Source organism: Aquarana catesbeiana, linkage group LG02, assembly GCF_042186555.1.
Source record: "Aquarana catesbeiana isolate 2022-GZ linkage group LG02, ASM4218655v1, whole genome shotgun sequence".
Classification (NCBI taxonomy): Eukaryota; Metazoa; Chordata; class Amphibia; order Anura; family Ranidae; genus Aquarana; species Aquarana catesbeiana.
The window spans coordinates 542,530,501-542,547,229 of record NC_133325.1 but is presented as its reverse complement, the minus strand read 5'-3'; positions in this window follow the sequence as shown (position 1 = coordinate 542,547,229).

Genomic DNA, 16,729 nt, shown 5'->3' with positions numbered 1-16,729 from the left:
ACTCTGATGTAATGAGGGGGTCTCTCTGGGGTCCCTTATGTAAGGGGGACTCTCTGGAGACCCTGATGTAATGAGGGCGGCTCTTTGGGAAACCTGATGTAAGGGGAAGCTCTCTGGGTACCCAGATGTAAGGGGGAGGCTCTTTGGGGACCTTGGTGAAAAGGGGAAGCTCTCTGGGGTCCCCAATGTAAGGGGGGACCCCAGAGAGCCCCTCCTTACATCAGGGTCCTCAGAGAGCCTACCCTACCCTATGAAAGGGGGAGGCTCCCTGGGGACCCTGATGTAAGGGGAGGCTCTCTGGGAAACCTGAGGTAAGGGGAGACTCTCTGGGGTCCCTGATGTAAGGGAGGCTTTCTGGGGACCATGATATAAGGGGGCTCTCTGGGGTCCCTGATTCAAGGGGGCTCTCTGGGGACCCTGATGTAAGGGTAGGCTCTCTGAGGACCCTGATGTAAGGAGGGGCTCTCTGGGGTCCCTGATGTAAGAGGGAGGCTCCCAGGGGACCCTGATGTAAGGGGAGGCTCTCTGGGGACTCCGATGTAAGGGGGGCTCTCTGGGGACCCTGATATAAGGGGAGGCTCTCTGGGGATGCTGATGTAAGGGGGGCTCTCTAGGGACCCTGATGTAATGAGGGGGCTCTCTGGGGTCCCTGATTTAAGGAGGAGGCTCTCTTGGGTGTCTGATGTAAGGGGAAGCTCTCTGGGGACCCTGATGAAAGGGGGAGGCTCCCTGGGGACCCTGATGTAAGGGGAGGCTCTCTGGGGACCCTGATAAAAGGGGGAGGCTCCCTGGGGACCCTGATGTAAGAGGAGGCTCTCTGAGGACCCTGATGCAAGGGGAAGCTCTCTGGGGTCCCTCATGTAAGGGGACTCTCTGGAGACCCTGATGTAATGAGGGGGGCTCTCTGGGGTCCCTGATGTAATGGGGAGGCTCTCTGGGGACTCTGATGTAAGGGGGTGCTCTGGTGACCCTGATGTAAGGGGAAGCTCTCTGGGGTCCCTGATGTAAGGGGTGGCTCTCTGGGGACTCTGCTTTAAGGGATAGCTCTGTGGGGACCCTGATGTAAGGGGGAAGCTCTCTGTGGTCCCTGATGTAAGGGGGGCTCTCTGGGGTCCCTGATGTAAGGATGGGCTCTCTGGGGTCTCTGATGTAAGTGGAGGCTCTTTGGGGTCCCTGATGCATGGGGGGCTCTCTTGGGTCCCTGATGTAAGGGGGGCTCTCTGGGTACCCTGATGTAAGGGGAGGCTCTCTGTGGTCCCTGATGTAAGGGAGGGCTCTCTGGGGACTCTGATATAAGGTGAGGCTCTCTGGGGACCCTGATATAAGGGAAAGCTCTCTGTGGTCCCTGATGTAAGGGGGGCTCTCTGGGGACCCTGATACCCTGATGTAATGAGGGGGTCTCTCTAGGGACCCTGATGTAAGTGGGAAGGGGCTCTCCTTGGTCCCTGATGTAATGAGGGGGCTCTGGGGATCCTGATGTAAGGGGGCTCTCTGGGGACCCTGATGTAAGGGGAGGCTCTCTGAGGAACCCTGATGTAAGGAGGGGCTCTCTGGGGTCCCTGATGTAAGTGGAGGCTCTTGGGGGACCCTGATTTAAGTGAGGCTCTCTGGGGTCCCTGGCGTAAGGGGGAGGCTCGCTGGGGACCCTGATATAAGGTGAGGCTCTCTGGGGACCCTGATATAAGGGGAGGCTCTCTGGGGACCCTGATGTAAGGGGAAGCTCTCTGTGGTCCCTAATGTAAGGGGGCTCTCTTGGGACCTTGATGTAATGAGAGGGGCTCTCTGGGGTCCCTGATGTAATGGGGGGCTCTCTGGGGACTCTGATGTAAGGGGAATCTCTCTGAGGACCCTGATATAAGGGGAGGCTATCTGGGGACTCTGATACAAGGGGGGCTATCTGGGGTCCCTGGTGTCAGGGGGGGCTCTCTTGGGACCCTGATGTAATGAGGGGTCTCTCTGGGGTCCCTGATGTAAGGGGGGCTCTCTAGGGACCCTGATGTAAGGGGGGCTCTCTGGGGACCCTGATATAAGGGGAGGCTCTCTGGGGATACTGATGTAAGGGGGGGTTCTCTAGGGACCCTGATGTAATGAGGGGGCTCTCTGGGGTCCCTGATGTAAGGGAGGCTCTCTGGGGACCCTGATGTAAGGGGGGCTCTCTGGGGACCCTGATATAAGGGGAGGCTCTCTGGGGATGCTGATGTAAGGGGAGGCTCTCTGGGGTCCCTAATGTAAGGGGGACTCTCTAGGGACCCTGATGTAATGAGGGGGGCTCTTGGGGGTCCCTGATTTAAGGGGGAGGCTCTCTGGGGACTCTGATGTAAGGGGAGTCTCTCTGGGGACCCTGATGAAAGGGGAGGCTCCCCTGGGAACCCTGATGTAAAGGGAGGCTCTCTGGGGACCCTGATGTAAGGAAGAACCCAAAGCCTGTGGACATCATAGAGCTGCCGATCACCACCTCCCACATCTCTGGGGGGTACAGAGATGTGCTGGGGGTTGGAGGTGTACAGAGAGACCAGCCAGGTACACAGGGAACCTCTGGATGGGGGGGCTCTCTGGGGTCCCTGAAGTAAGGGGGGCTCTCTGTGGTCCCTGAAGTAAGGGAGCTCTCTCTAGGGACCCTGATGTAAGGGGGGCTCTCTTGGAACCCGGATGTAAGGGGAGCTCTCTGGGGTCCCTCATGTAAGGGGGGCTCTCTGGTGACCCTGATGTAAGGGGAAGCTCTCTGGGGACCCTGATGTACGGGGGGCTCTCTGGGAAACCTGATGTAATGAGGGGGGCTCTCTGGTGACCCTGAAGTAAGGGGAGGCTCTCTGGGGTCCCTGATGTAAGGGGGACTCTCTGGAGACCCTTATGTAATGAGGGCGGCTCTTTGGGAAACCTGATGTAATGGGGAGGCTCTCTTGTGTCCCTGATGTAAGGAGCGCTCTCTGGGGACCCTGATGTAAGGGGGGCTGTCTGGGGTCCCTGATGTAAGGGGGGCTCTTTGGGGTCCCTGATGTAAGTGGAGGCTCCCAGGAGACCCTGATGTAAGGGGAGGCTCTCTGGGGTCCCTGATGTAAGAGGGAGGCTGCCTGGGGACCCTGATGAAAGGAGAGGCTCTCTGGGGACCCTGAAGTGAGGGGGGCTCTCTGGGGACCCTGATATAAGGGGAGGCCCTCTGGGGACACTGATGTAAGTGGAGGCTCTCTGGAGTCCCTGATGTAAGGGGGGCTCTCTAGGGACCCTGATGTAATAAAGGGGGCTCTCTGGGGTCCCTGATGAAAGGGGAGGCTCTCTAGGGACTTTGATGTAAGGGGAAGCTCTCTGGGTACCCTGATGTAAGGGGGGCTCTCTGGGAAACCTGATGTAAGGGGAGGCTCTCTGGGATCCCTGATGTAAGGGAGGCTTTCTGGGGACCCTGATATAAGGGGGGCTCTCTGGGGTCCCTGATGTAAGGGGTGCTCTCTGGGGACAATAATGTAAGGGGAGGCTCTCTGAGGACCCTGATGTAAGGAGGGGCTCTCTGGGGTCCCTGATGTAAGTGGAGGAACCCGGGGGCCCTGATGTAAGGAGAGGCTCTCTGGGGTCCCTGATGTAAGGAGGAGGCTCCCAGGGGACCCTGATGTAAGGGGAGGCTCCCAGGGGACCCTGATGAAAGGGGGGGCTCCCTGGGGACCCTGATGTAAGGGGAGGCTCTCTGGGGACCCTGATGTAAGGGGAGGCTCTCTGGGGACCCTGGTGTATGGGGGATCTCTGGGGAACCTGATGTAATGAGGGGGGCTCTCTGGGGTCCCTAATGTAAGGGGGGGCTCTCTGGTGACCCTGATGTAAGGGGAGGCTCTCTGGGGTCCCTTATGCTGATGTAAGGCTCTCTGGGGACTCTGATGTAATGAGGGGGTCTCTCTGGGGTCCCTGATGTAAGGGGGACTCTCTGGAGACCCTGATGTAATGAGGGGGGCTCTTTGCAAAACCTGATGTAAGGGGAAGCTCTCTGGGTAACCAGATGTAAAGGGGAGGCTCTTTGGGGACCTTGGTGAAAAGGGGAAGCTCTCTGGGGTCCCCAATGTAAGGGGGGACCCCAGAGAGCCCCTCCTTACATCAGGGTCCTCAGAGAGCCTACCCTACCCTATGAAAGGGGAGGCTCCCTGGGGACCCTGATGTAAGGGGAGGCTCTCTGGGAAACCTGATGTAAGGGGAGGCTCTCTGGGGTCCCTGATGTAAGGGAGGCTTTCTGGGGACCCTGATATAAGGGGGCTCTCTCCCTGATTCAAGGGGGGCTCTCTGGGGACCCTGATGTAACGGTAGGCTCTCTGAGGACCCTGATGTAAGGAGGGGCTCTCTGGGGTCCCTGATGTAAGTGGGAGACTCCCAGGGGACCCTGATGTAAGGGGAGGCTCTCTGGGGACCCTGGTGTAAGGGGGGCTCTCTGGGGACCCTGATATAAGGGGAGGCTCTCTGGGGATGCTGATGTAAGGGGGGCTCTCTAGGGACCCTGATGTAATGAGGGGGCTCTTTGGGGTCCCTGATTTAAGGGGGAGGCTCTCTTGGGTGTCTGATGTAAGGGGAAGCTCTCTGGGGACCTTGATGAAAGGGGGAGGCTCCCTGGGGACCCTGATGTAAGGGGAGGCTCTCTGGGGATCCTGATGTAAGGGGGCTCTCTGGGGACCCTGATGTAATGAGAGGGGCTCTCTGGGGTCTCTGATGTAATGGGGAGGCTCTCTGGGGACTCTGATGTAAGGGGAAGCTCTCTGCTTATACACTCTTGCTAACACATGCTCAAGTCAGAGGCTCTTCCCCTCTCCACTGTATACCCTAGGGAAGAGAACAACTAGCCCCAGGGAGATCCTGCCACCTGCGGACACCATAGAGCTGCCGATCGCCCCCTCCCACATCTCTTGGGGGTACAGAGATGTCCTGGGGGTTGGATGTGCACAGCGGAGACCAGCCAGGTAAACAGGGAACCTCTGGAAGGGGAGGCACTCTGGGGTCCCTGAAGAAATGGGGGCTTTCTGTAGTCCCTGAATTAAGGGAGCTCTCTAGGGACCCTGATGTAAGGGGGGCTCTCTTGGGTCCCAGATATAAGGGGGTCTCCCTGGGACCCTGATGTAAGGGGAGGCTTTCTGGGGTCCCTGATGTAAGGGGGTGCTCTGGTGGGGGGTCTGTGGGGACCCTGATGTAAGGGGGAAGCTCTCTGTGGTCCCTGATGTAAGGGGGGCTCTCTGGGGTCCCTGATGTAAGGATGGGCTCTCTGGGGTCCCTGATGTAAGTGGAGGCTCTTTGGGGTCCCTCATGCATAGGGGGCTCTCTTGGGTCCCTCATGTAAGGGGGGCTCTCTGGGTACCCTGATGTAAGGGGAGGCTCTCTGTGGTCCCTGATGTAAGGGGGGCTCTCTGGGGACCCTGATGTAATAGGGGGCTCTCTGGGGACTCTGATGTAAGGGGAATCTCTCTGGGGTCCCTGATGTAAGGGAGGCTCTCTGGGGACCCTGATGTAAGGGGGGCTCTCTGGGGACCCTGATATAAGGGGAGGCTCTCTGGGGATGCTGATGTAAGGGGAGGCTCTCTGGGGTCCCTAATGTAAGGGGGACTCTCTAGGGACCCTGATGTAATGAGGGGGGCTCTTGGGGGTCCCTGATTTAAGGGGGAGGCTCTCTGGGGACTCTGATGTAAGGGGAGTCTCTCTGGGGACCCTGATGAAAGGGGAGGCTCCCCTGGGAACCCTGATGTAAAGGGAGGCTCTCTGGGGACCCTGATGTAAGGAAGAACCCAAAGCCTGTGGACATCATAGAGCTGCCGATCACCACCTCCCACATCTCTGGGGGGTACAGAGATGTGCTGGGGGTTGGAGGTGTACAGAGAGACCAGCCAGGTACACAGGGAACCTCTGGATGGGGGGGCTCTCTGGGGTCCCTGAAGTAAGGGGGGCTCTCTGTGGTCCCTGAAGTAAGGGAGCTCTCTCTAGGGACCCTGATGTAAGGGGGGCTCTCTTGGAACCCGGATGTAAGGGGAGCTCTCTGGGGTCCCTCATGTAAGGGGGGCTCTCTGGTGACCCTGATGTAAGGGGAAGCTCTCTGGGGACCCTGATGTACGGGGGGCTCTCTGGGAAACCTGATGTAATGAGGGGGGCTCTCTGGTGACCCTGAAGTAAGGGGAGGCTCTCTGGGGTCCCTGATGTAAGGGGGACTCTCTGGAGACCCTTATGTAATGAGGGCGGCTCTTTGGGAAACCTGATGTAATGGGGAGGCTCTCTTGTGTCCCTGATGTAAGGAGCGCTCTCTGGGGACCCTGATGTAAGGGGGGCTGTCTGGGGTCCCTGATGTAAGGGGGGCTCTTTGGGGTCCCTGATGTAAGTGGAGGCTCCCAGGAGACCCTGATGTAAGGGGAGGCTCTCTGGGGTCCCTGATGTAAGAGGGAGGCTGCCTGGGGACCCTGATGAAAGGAGAGGCTCTCTGGGGACCCTGAAGTGAGGGGGGCTCTCTGGGGACCCTGATATAAGGGGAGGCCCTCTGGGGACACTGATGTAAGTGGAGGCTCTCTGGAGTCCCTGATGTAAGGGGGGCTCTCTAGGGACCCTGATGTAATAAAGGGGGCTCTCTGGGGTCCCTAATGAAAGGGGAGGCTCTCTAGGGACTTTGATGTAAGGGGAAGCTCTCTGGGTACCCTGATGTAAGGGGGGCTCTCTGGGAAACCTGATGTAAGGGGAGGCTCTCTGGGGTCCCTGATGTAAGGGAGGCTTTCTGGGGACCCTGATATAAGGGGGGCTCTCTGGGGTCCCTGATGTAAGGGGTGCTCTCTGGGGACAATAATGTAAGGGGAGGCTCTCTGAGGACCCTGATGTAAGGAGGGGCTCTCTGGGGTCCCTGATGTAAGTGGAGGAACCCGGGGGCCCTGATGTAAGGAGAGGCTCTCTGGGGTCCCTGATGTAAGGAGGAGGCTCCCAGGGGACCCTGATGTAAGGGGAGGCTCCCAGGGGACCCTGATGAAAGGGGGGGCTCCCTGGGGACCCTGATGTAAGGGGAGGCTCTCTGGGGACCCTGATGTAAGGGGAGGCTCTCTGGGGACCCTGGTGTATGGGGGATCTCTGGGGAACCTGATGTAATGAGGGGGGCTCTCTGGGGTCCCTAATGTAAGGGGGGGCTCTCTGGTGACCCTGATGTAAGGGGAGGCTCTCTGGGGTCCCTTATGCTGATGTAAGGCTCTCTGGGGACTCTGATGTAATGAGGGGGTCTCTCTGGGGTCCCTGATGTAAGGGGGACTCTCTGGAGACCCTGATGTAATGAGGGGGGCTCTTTGCAAAACCTGATGTAAGGGGAAGCTCTCTGGGTAACCAGATGTAAAGGGGAGGCTCTTTGGGGACCTTGGTGAAAAGGGGAAGCTCTCTGGGGTCCCCAATGTAAGGGGGGACCCCAGAGAGCCCCTCCTTACATCAGGGTCCTCAGAGAGCCTACCCTACCCTATGAAAGGGGAGGCTCCCTGGGGACCCTGATGTAAGGGGAGGCTCTCTGGGAAACCTGATGTAAGGGGAGGCTCTCTGGGGTCCCTGATGTAAGGGAGGCTTTCTGGGGACCCTGATATAAGGGGGCTCTCTCCCTGATTCAAGGGGGGCTCTCTGGGGACCCTGATGTAACGGTAGGCTCTCTGAGGACCCTGATGTAAGGAGGGGCTCTCTGGGGTCCCTGATGTAAGTGGGAGACTCCCAGGGGACCCTGATGTAAGGGGAGGCTCTCTGGGGACCCTGGTGTAAGGGGGGCTCTCTGGGGACCCTGATATAAGGGGAGGCTCTCTGGGGATGCTGATGTAAGGGGGGCTCTCTAGGGACCCTGATGTAATGAGGGGGCTCTTTGGGGTCCCTGATTTAAGGGGGAGGCTCTCTTGGGTGTCTGATGTAAGGGGAAGCTCTCTGGGGACCTTGATGAAAGGGGGAGGCTCCCTGGGGACCCTGATGTAAGGGGAGGCTCTCTGGGGATCCTGATGTAAGGGGGCTCTCTGGGGACCCTGATGTAATGAGAGGGGCTCTCTGGGGTCTCTGATGTAATGGGGAGGCTCTCTGGGGACTCTGATGTAAGGGGAAGCTCTCTGCTTATACACTCTTGCTAACACATGCTCAAGTCAGAGGCTCTTCCCCTCTCCACTGTATACCCTAGGGAAGAGAACAACTAGCCCCAGGGAGATCCTGCCACCTGCGGACACCATAGAGCTGCCGATCGCCCCCTCCCACATCTCTTGGGGGTACAGAGATGTCCTGGGGGTTGGAGGTGCACAGCGGAGACCAGCCAGGTAAACAGGGAACCTCTGGAAGGGGAGGCACTCTGGGGTCCCTGAAGAAATGGGGGCTTTCTGTAGTCCCTGAATTAAGGGAGCTCTCTAGAGACCCTGATGTAAGGGGGGCTCTCTTGGGTCCCAGATATAAGGGGGTCTCCCTGGGACCCTGATGTAAGGGGAGGCTTTCTGGGGTCCCTGATGTAAGGGGGTGCTCTGGTGGGGGGTCTGTGGGGACCCTGATGTAAGGGGGAAGCTCTCTGTGGTCCCTGATGTAAGGGGGGCTCTCTGGGGTCCCTGATGTAAGGATGGGCTCTCTGGGGTCCCTGATGTAAGTGGAGGCTCTTTGGGGTCCCTCATGCATAGGGGGCTCTCTTGGGTCCCTCATGTAAGGGGGGCTCTCTGGGTACCCTGATGTAAGGGGAGGCTCTCTGTGGTCCCTGATGTAAGGGGGGCTCTCTGGGGACCCTGATGTAATAGGGGGCTCTCTGGGGACTCTGATGTAAGGGGAATCTCTCTGAGGACCCTGATATAAGGGGAGGCTATCTGGGGACTCTGATATAAGGGGGGCTCTCTGGGGTCCCTGGTGTAAGGGGGGCTCTCTTGGGTCCCTGATGTAATGAGGGGGCTCCGGGGATCCTGATGTAAGGGGGCTCTCTGGGGACCCTGATGTAAGTGGAGGCTCTTGGGGGACCCTGATTTAAGTGAGGATCTCTGGGGTCCCTGGTGTAAGGGGGAGGCTCACTTTGGACCCTGATATAAGGTGAGGCTCTCTGGGGACCCTGATGTAAGGGGGGCTCTCTTGGGACCTTGATGTAATGAGAGGGGCTCTTTGGGGTCCCTGATGTAATGGGGGGCTCTCTGGGGACTTTGATGTAAGGGGAATCTCTCTGAGGACCCTGATATAAGGGGAGGCTATCTGGGCACCCATAATATAAGGGGAAGCTCTCTGGGGTCCCTTTAGAAAGGGGGGCTCTCTAGGGACCCTGAAGTAATGAGTGGGGCTCTATTGGGTCCCTGATGTAAGGGGGAGGCTCTCTGGGGACTCTGATGTAAGGGGAAGCTCTCTGGGGAGCGTGATGTAAGGTGGAGGCTCCCTGGGGACCCTGAAAGAAGGGGAGGCTCTCTTGGGACCCTGATGTAAGGGGAGGCTCTCTGGAGACCCTAATGTATGGGGGGCTGTCTAGGGACCCGGATGTAAGGGGGGGCTCTCTGGCGTCTCTGATGTAAGGGGAAGCTCTCTTGGGTCTCTGATGTAAGGGGGGCTCTTTGGGGTCCCTGATGTAAGGGGGGCTCTCTTGGGACCCTGATGTAATGAGGGGGGCTCTCTGGGAAACCTGATGTAAGGGGAGGCTCTCTGGGGTCCCTGATGTAAGGGAGGGCTCTCTGGGGACGATGATATAAGGGGAGGCTCTCTGGAGACCCTGATATAAGGGGAGGTTCTCTGGGGACCCTGATGTAAGGGGAATCTCTTTGTGATCCCTGATGTAAGGGTGCTCTCTGGGGACCCTGATGTAATGAGGGGGCTCTCTGGGGTCCCTGATGTAAGGGGGGCTCCCTGGGGACTCTGATGTAAGGGGAAGCTCTCTGAGGACCCTGATGTAAGGGGAGGCTCTCTGGGGACCCTGATGTAAGGGGGGCTCTCTGGGGACCCTTATATAAGAGAGGCTCTCTGGGGTCCCTTATGTAAGTGGGGAGGGGCTCTCCTGGGTCCCTGATGTAATGAGTGGGCTCTGGGGACCCTGATTTAAGTAGGGAGGCTCTCTGGGGACCTTGATGTAAGAAGAGGCTCTCTGTGGTCCCTGAAGTAAGGGGAGGCTCTTTGGGGTCCCTGAAGTAAGGGGAGGCTCTCTTGGAACCCCGATGTGAGGGGAGGCTCCCTGGGGTCCCTGATTTGAAGGGGGCTCTCTGGGGACTCTAATGTAAGGGGGCTCTCTGTGGTCCCTGATGTAAAGGGGGCTTTCTGGGGACCTTGATGTAAGGAGAGGGGCTCTCTAGGGTCCCTGATGTAGTGGGAAGCTCTCTAGGGACTCTGATGTAAGGGGAAGCTCTCTGGGTACCCGGATGTAAGGGGGAGGCTCTCTGGGGACCCTGATGAAAAGGGGAAGCTCTCTGGGTCCCTGATGTAAGGGGGGCTCTCTAGGAAACATGATGTAAGGGGAAGCTCTCTGGGGTCACTGATGTAAGGGAGGCTTTCTGGGGACTCTGATATAAGGGGGCTCTCTGGGGTCATTGATGTAAGGGGGCTCTCTGGGGACCCTGATGTAAGGGGAGGCTCTCTGAGGACCCTGATGTAAGGAGGAGCTCTCTGGGGTCCCTGATGTAAGAGGGAGGCTGCCTGGCGACCCTGATGAAAGGAGAGGCTTTCTGGGGACCCTGAAGTGAGGGGGGCTCTCTGGGGACCCTGATATAAGGGGAGGCCCTCTGGGGACACTGAGGTAAGTGGAGGCTCTCTGGAGTCCCTGATGTAAGGGGGGCTCTCTAGGGACCCTGATGTAATAAAGGGGGCTCTCTGGGGTCCCTGATGAAAGGGGAGGCTCTCTAGGGACTCTGATGTAAGGGGAAGCTCTCTGGGTACCCTGATGTAAGGGGGGCTCTCTGGGAAACCTGATGTAAGGGGAGGCCCTCTGGGGTCCCTGACGTAAGGGAGGCTTTCTGGGGACCCTGATATAAGGGGGGCTCTCTGGGGTCCCTGATGTAAGGGGGGCTCTCTGGGGACAATAATGTAAGGGGAGGCTCTCTGAGGACCCTGATGTAAGGAGGGGCTCTCTGGGGTCCCTGATGTAAGTGGAGGAACCCGGGGGCCCTGATGTAAGGAGAGGCTCTCTGGGGTCCCTGATGTAAGGAGGAGGCTCCCAGGGGACCCTGATGTAAGGGGAGGCTCCCAGGGGACCCTGATGAAAGGGGGGGCTCCCTGGGGACCCTGATGTAAGGGGAGGATCTCTGGGGACCCTGATGTAAGGGGAGGCTCTCTGGGGACCCTGATGTATGGGGGATCTCTGGGGTCCCTGATGTAATGAGGGGGGCTCTCTGGGGTCCCTAATGTAATGAGGGCGGCTCTTTGGGAAACCTGATGTAAGGGGAAGCTCTCTGGGTAACCAGATGTAAAGGGGAGCCTCTTTGGGGACCTTGGTGAAAAGGGGAAGCTCTCTGGGGTCCCCAATGTAAGGGGGGACCCTCAGAGAGCCTACCCTACCCTATGAAAGGGGAGGCTCCCTGGGGAACCTGATGTAAGGGGAGGCTCTCTGGGAAACCTGATATAAGGGGAGGCTCTCTGGGGTCCCTGATGTAAGGGAGGCTTTCTGGGGACCCTGATATAAGGGGGCTCTCTGGGGTTCCTGATTCAAGGGGGGCTCTCTGGGGACCCTGATGTAAGTGGGAGGCTCCCAGGTGACCCTGATGTAAGGGGAGGCTCTCTGGGGACCCTGGTGTAAGGGGGGCTCTCTGGGGACCCTGATATAAGGGGAGGCTCTCTGGGGATGCTGATGTAAGGGGGGCTCTCTAGGGACCCTGATGTAATGAGGGGGCTCTCTGGGGTCCCTGATTTAAGGGGGCGGCTCTCTTGGGTGTCTGATGTAAGGGGAAGCTCTTTGGGGACCTTGATGAAAGGGGGAGGCTCCCTGGGGACCCCGATGTAAGGGGAGGCTCTCTGGGGATCCTGATGTAAGGGGGGGCTCTCTGGGGACCCTGCTATAAGAGGAGTCTCTCTAAGGACCCTGATGCAAGGGGAAGCTCTCTGGGGTCCCTGATGTAAGGGGGCTCTCTGGGGACCCTGATGTAATGAGAGGGGCTCTCTGGGGTCCCTGATGTAATGGGGAGGCTCTCTGGGGACTCTGATGTAAGGGGAAGCTCTCTGCTTATACACTCTTGCTAATACATGCTCGAGTCAGAGGCTCTTCCCCTCTCCACTGTATACCCTAGGGAAGAGAACAACTAGCCCCAGGGAGATCCTGCCACCTGCAGACACCATAGAGCTGTCGATCGCCCCCTCCCACATCTCTTGGGGGTACAGAGATGTCCTGCGGGTTGGAGGTGCACAGCGGAGACCAGCCAGGTAAACAGGGAACCTCTGGAAGGGGAGGCACTCTGGGGTCCCTGAAGAAATGGGGGCTTTCTGTAGTCCCTGAATTAAGGGAGCTCTCTAGGGACCCTGATGTAAGGGGGGCTCTCTTGGGACCCAGATATAAGGGGGTTTCCCTGGGACCCTGATGTAAGGGGAGGCTTTCTGGGGTCCCTGATGTAAGGGGGTGCTCTGGTGGGGGGTCTGTGGGGACCCTGATGTAAGGGGGAAGCTCTCTGTGGTCCCTGATGTAAGGGGGGCTCCCTGAGGTCCCTGATGTAAGGATGGGCTCTCTGGGGTCCCTGATGTAAGTGGAGGCTCTTTGGGGTCCCTGATGCATGGGGGGCTCTCTTGGGTCCCTGATGTAAGGGGGGCTCTCTGGGTACCCTGATGTAAGGGGAGGCTCTCTGTGGTCCCTGATGTAAGGGGGGCTCTCTGGGGACCCTGATGTAATGGGGGGCTCTCTGGGGACTCTGATGTAAGGGGAATCTCTCTGAGGACCCTGATATAAGGGGAGGCTATCTGGGGACTCTGATATAAGGGGGGCTCTCTGGGGTCCCTGGTGTAAGGGGGGCTCTCTTGGGTCCCTGATGTAATGAGGGGGCTCTGGGGATCCTGATGTAAGGGGGCTCTCTGGGGACCCTGATGTAAGTGGAGGCTCTTGGGGGACCCTGATTTAAGTGAGGATCTCTGGGGTCCCTGGCGTAAGGGGGAGGCTTGCTTGGGACACTGATATAAGGCAAGGCTCTCTGGGGACCCTGATGTAAGGGGAAGCTCTCTGTGGTCCCTGATGTAAGGGGGGCTCTCTTGGGACCTTGATGTAATGAGAGGGGCTCTTTGGGGTCCCTGATGTAATGGGGGGCTCTCTGGGGACTCTGATGTAAGGGGAATCTCTCTAAGGACCCTGATATAAGGGGAGGCTATCTGGGCACCCATAATATAAGGGGAAGCTCTCTGGGGTCCCTTTAGAAAGGGGGGCTCTCTAGGGACCCTGAAGTAATGAGTGGGGCTCTATTGGGTCCCTGATGTAAGGGGGAGGCTCTCTGGGGACTCTGATGTAAGGGGAAGCTCTCTGGGGAGTGTGATGTAAGGTGGAGGCTCCCTGGGGACCCTGAAAGAAGGGGAGGCTCTCTTGGGACCCTGATGTAAGGGGAGGCTCTCTGGAGACCCTGATGTACGGGGGGCTGTCTAGGGACCCGGATGTAAGGGGGAGGCTCTCTGGGGCCTCTGATGTAAGGGGGGGCTCTCTGGCGTCTCTGATGTAAGGGGAAGCTCTCTGGGGTCTCTGATGTAAGGGGGGCTCTTTGGGGTCCCTGATATAAGGGGAGGCTCTCTGGAGACCCTGATATAAGGGGAGGTTCTCTGGGGACCCTGATGTAAGGGGAATCTCTTTGTGATCCCTGATGTAAGGGTGCTCTCTGGGGACCCTGATGTAATGAGGGGGGCTCTCTGGGGTCCCTGATGTAAGGGGGGCTCCCTGGGGACTCTGATGTAAGGGGAAGCTCTCTGAGGACCCTGATGTAAGGGGAGGCTCTCTGGGGACCCTGATGTAAGGGGGGCTCTCTGGGGACCCTTATATAAGAGAGGCTCTCTGGGGTCCCTTATGTAAGGGGGGATCTCTAGGGACCCTGATGTAAGTGGGGAGGGGCTCTCCTGGGTCCCTCATGTAATGAGGGGGCTCTGGGGACCCTGATTTAAGTAGGGATGCTCTCTGGGGACCCTGATGTAAGAAGAGGCTCTCTGTGGTCCCTGAAGTAAGGGGAGGCTCTCTGGGGTCCCTGAAGTAAGGGGAGGCTCTCTGGGAACCCTGATGAGAGGGGAGGCTCCCTGGGGTCCCTGATTTGAAGGGGGCTCTCTGGGGACTCTAATGTAAGGGTGCTCTCTGTGGTCCCTGATATAAAGGGGGCTTTCTGGGGACCTTGATGTAAGGAGAGGGGCTCTCTGGGGTCCCTGATGTAGTGGGAAGCTCTCTAGGAACTCTGATGTAAGGGGAAGCTCTCTGGGTACCCGGATGTAAGGGGGAGGCTCTCTGGGGACCCTGATGAAAAGGGGAAGCTCTCTGGGTCCCTGATGTAAGGGGGGCTCTCCAGGAAACATGATGTAAGGGGAAGCTCTCTGGGGTCCCTGATGTAAGGGAGGCTTTCTGGGGACTCTGATACAAGGGGGCTCTCTGGGGTCCCTGATGTAAGGGGGCTCTCTGGGGACCCTGATGTAAGGGGAGGCTCTCTGAGGACCCTGATGTAAGGAGGAACTCTCTGGGGTCCCTGATGTAAGAGGGAGGCTCCCTGGGGACCCTGATGTAAGGGTGGCTCTCTGGGGACCCTGATATAAGGGGAGGCTCTCTGGGGATGCTGATGTAAGTGGGGCTCTCTAGGGATCTTGATGTAATGAGGGGACTCTCTGGGGTCCCTGATTTAAGGGGGAGGCTCTCTTGGGTCTCTGATGTAAGGGGAAGCTCTCTGGGGACACTGAAGAAAGGGGGAGGCTCCCTGGGGACCCTGATGTAAGGGGAGGCTCTCTGGGGACCCTGATGTAATGAGGGGGGCTCTCTGGGGTCCCTGATGTAATGGGGAAGCTCTCTACTTATACACTCTTGCTAATACATTCTCGGGTCAGAGGCTCTTCCCCTCTCCACTGTATACACTAGGGAAAAGAACAACTAGCCCCGGGGAGATCCTGCCACCTGCGGACACCATAGAGCTGCCGATCGCCCACTCCCACATCTCTGGGGGGTACAGAGATGTCCTGGGGGTTGGAGGTGCACAGCGGAGACCAGCCAGGTACACAGGGAACCTCTGGAAGGGGGGGGCTCTCTTGGGTCCCTGAAGAAATGGGGGCTTTCTGTAGTCCCTGAATTAAGGGAGCTCTCTAGGGACCCTGATGTAAGGGGGACTCTCTTAGGACGCGGATGTAAGGGGGTCTCCCTGGGACCCTGATGTATGGGGAGGCTTTCTGGGGTTCCTCAAGTAAGGGGGGGTGCTCTGGTGACCCTGATGTAAGGGGAGGCTCTCTGGGATCCCTGATGTAAGGGGAGGCTCTCTGGGGACTCGGATGTAAGGGGAAGCTCTCTGGGGACTCTGCTGTAAGGGAAAGCTCTCTGGGGACCCTGATGTAAGGGGGAAGCTCTCTGGGGTCCCTGATGTAAGGGGGCCTCTCTGGGGTCCCTGATGTAAGGAGGGGCTCTCTGGGGTCCCTGATGTAAGTGGAGGCTCTTTGGGGTCCCTGATGTAAGGGGGGCTCTCTTGGGTCCCTGATGTAAGGGGGGCTCTCTTGGGTCCCTGATGTAATGGCGGCTCTCTGTGGACCCTGATGTAAGGGGGGCTCTCTGGGGTCCCTGGTGTAAGGGGGGCTCTCTGGGGACCCTGATGTAAGGGGAGGCTCTCTGGAGTCCCTGATGTAAGGTAGGCCTCTCTGGGGACCCTGATATAAGGTGAGGCTCTCTGGGGACCCTGATATAAAGGGAAGCTCTCTGTGGTCCCTGATGTAAGGGGGGCTCTCTGGGGTCCCTGATGTAAGTGGAGGCTCTTGGGGTACCCTGGTGTAAGGGGGGCTCTCTTGGGACCCTGATATAAGGGGGTGATCTCTGGGGACTCTGATGTAAGGGGAAACTCCCTGGGGTCCCTGATGTAAGGGCGGCTCTCTGGGGTACCTGATGTGAGTAGGGCTCTCTGGGCACCCCGATGTAATGAGGGGGGCTCTCTGGGAAATGTGATGTAAGGGGAGGCTCTCTGGGGTCCCTGATGTAAAGGAGGGCTCTCTTGGGACCCTGATGTAAGGGGAAGCTCTCTGTGGTCCCTGATGTAATGAGGGGGGCTCTCTGTGGTCCCTGATATAGCGGGGGGGCTCTCTGGGGACTCTGATGTAAGGGGAAGCTCTCTGAGGACTCTTATGTAAGGGGAGGTTCTCTGGGGACCCTGATGTAAGGGGGGCTCTCTGGGGACCCTGATATAAGGGGAGGCTCTCTGGGGTCCCTTATGTAAGGGGGGCTCTCTAGGGACCCTGATGTAAGTGGGGAGGGGCTCTCCTGGGTCCCTGATGTAATGAGGGGGCTCTGGGGACCCTGATGTATATAGGGAGGCTCTCTGGGGACCCTAATGTAAGGGGAGGCTCTCTGGGGACTCTGATGTAAGGGGAGGCTCTCTGGGGTCCCTGAAGTAAGGGGAGGCTCTTTGGGGTCCCTGAAATAAGGGGAGGCTCTCTGGGAACCCTGATTTAAGGGGAGGCACTCTGGGGTCCCTGATATAAGGGGAGGGGGTCTCTGGGGTCCCTGATTTGAGGGGGGCTCTCTGGAGACCCTAACGTAAGGGGGGCTCTATGATGTAAGGGGGAGGCTTGCTGGGAACCCTGATATAAGGGGAGGCTCTCTGGGGACCCTGATATAAGGGGAGGCTCTCTGGGGACCCTGATGTAAGGGGAAGCTCTCTGCGGTCCC